Below are 2270 nucleotides of genomic sequence, written 5' to 3' on the forward strand. Positions count from 1 at the left end.
AGATCACCCTCCGGCTCCATCATCCCCACCTCCTGGAGAAACAGCTTTGATTATCTTGCTCTCCTTTGCTCTTTTCCTTTCTTGCTGTGTTAGAAACACAGAAACCGTCTGCCCACCTGATGGCAAGTCTCACCCTCTGGTGGTGATCACACAGCCCGCACTGTCCTGACCTCAGCACCTCTGGGATCTGGACGGGGCTATGTTAACTCTTTAGCTGCCCTTTGGCCTCCCTGTGCTCAGGAGCCAGTGACCTGCTTAGCTGTCAGTCCTCTGCCAGTGACAAGAGAGAGGCCTGCTGGCGGGGACTGGAACCACCCACCACCAGTCCTGAGCCAGGAACTCAGGTGGGAGCAAACGTTTCTAAACTAGGAACTCTCAGTGCACGAAGAGGGAAGGGGTTGACATACCTTGCCTTCAAACCTGGAAGAGATTTCAAGTCATTTCCTCCAACTTCTGCATTTTACAGATAGGGGAACCAAGGGCCAGAGGGGATGGGGGTGGTTTCCCCAAGACCAACAGGTGGCTCTCAACAGTGTTGCAAATCAAGTCCCAGCTTCTCTTTTCTGCATCAGATGGTAAAACACACTGTTGCTATCGGGCAGCTGCCTCCAGTGAGGGTGGGCATTTGGTCTCACTTCTTTCAGAACGTGGTCTTTCACATGAAAGGTATGTGGGCATAGGACCGTGACCAATGTCTCTCCTCCCGTTTCCATCACAGAATGTCAAAACCTTTAGGGTAGTGATTTCCAAAGCTTGGGGCTCAAACCACAGGTGAGATTTCAGTACCTACCCACTTTTTAAATTTTAAGAGTAGTGTGTTTATGTTCATGTGGGTTAGGGAAGTGTATAAGTAGACACCAAATCTGTTCATGTTCATGATGTTTGTATATGGCTACTGGGGTGGGGGCTCAGAAACTAAAAATGTATTCAGTCAATAATAGCATGGGTGATTTGTTAATTGGGGAAAAAACATACTGTATAAGCAAGTGGCTGAAATTCTGGAAATGCTGTCATGGAGAATACCAACAATTGGGAAGAGATTTAAACCAGGGATTTGCTGGTGATGAAAAAAACACACACTCAGCTTCATTAATCACCAGAGAAATGCAGAATAAACCTAGAATGAGATACAGTTTTTCTCCTTTCAGTTTGGTAAAGATCATGAATTTTGGGGACTTCCCTGGCGGGCCAGTGGTTAAAAGTCTGCACTTCCACTCCAGGGGATGTGGGTTTTGTTCCTGATGAGGGAACTAAGATCCTGCAAGCCACCTGGTGTGCCCCTCCAAAAAAAGATTATAAAGTTTGTTCTCACTTTAGCAGCACATATACTAAATTTAGAATGTTACAGTGAGGATTGGCATGGTCCCTGGGCACAGATGACATGCAAATTCATGACAAATCCCGTGGGTTGTTGTATGAAAAACTAATCAAATTAGTATTATTGAGAACAGGGCTCTTTATTGAGGAGGAAAAAGGAGAAAGAGAAAGTGAGATCATTGAGAGTAAGTAAAAATTCTGTCATCCTGAATATTAACTTCAAATCGCACTATAAACTCATGACATAGTTTAAATATGTAATGAAAAGACCTATAAGTAATGACCTGTCCAAAGCAATAAACACCTCTACTACCCTGACTGAAGTCTTCAAATGCCATCTCCCACTAAGAAGAACCGGAGCACCCTGGAGAAACAGCTGATTTTTTGTCTGGGACAGGGAATTTATCAGATAAGCCTGAAACATCTTGTGAAACAAGAAAGCAACAAAACTATCAGACTACTGGAATGCTGTCAAAAGGCCTCAGAAGTTAGCTTGAAGAATCTCCCTCTGGCCAAAGATGGGACGATTTGAATGTCGAGAAGGATAATAACTGCAGTAGAACAAAGTCCCTAAATACACTTAAAATCCCTGAATTTATCATTACTTTAAAAATGCTTCAGAACAAAAGAAAACCTCATTGGTTGCCTTGGAGGATACTACTGAACCAACTCATTGTTTTTAAAAATTGGAAACAAAGGTAAAAAGTAATCATTATGTGTTTCCTGTATGAACTGTGCCTCTGGGTAAACAAATAGCTGCTGAGGGGCAATTTCTCTGCTATGAGAAGGAATGATGGCATTGAACAGTGTTTGCAGTCGTCACGAAGGACTGCTAACAGCACAAGAAAAGACACGATGGCACGATCGCCATCTGAGGCAAGAAGACAACGCCACTTACAAAGCAGTCCTGGTGTGGTGTAGTCGCTACGTCATGTCTGACTGTTTCCCCATGG

At 43.9% G+C, this 2270-nt stretch overlaps 1 non-coding gene across 1 annotated transcript; it reads left to right on the forward strand.

Moving 5' to 3' along the window:
- The first annotated feature begins 1304 nt into the window (after positions 1-1304).
- LOC128065710 (U6 spliceosomal RNA) lies at positions 1305-1411 on the forward strand. Its single transcript, XR_008201092.1, has one exon. It is a non-coding gene; the product is annotated as a U6 spliceosomal RNA (small nuclear RNA).
- Positions 1412-2270: the final 859 nt, after the last annotated feature.

Source organism: Budorcas taxicolor, chromosome 19 (assembly GCF_023091745.1).
Source record: "Budorcas taxicolor isolate Tak-1 chromosome 19, Takin1.1, whole genome shotgun sequence".
Lineage (NCBI taxonomy): Eukaryota > Metazoa > Chordata > Mammalia > Artiodactyla > Bovidae > Budorcas > Budorcas taxicolor.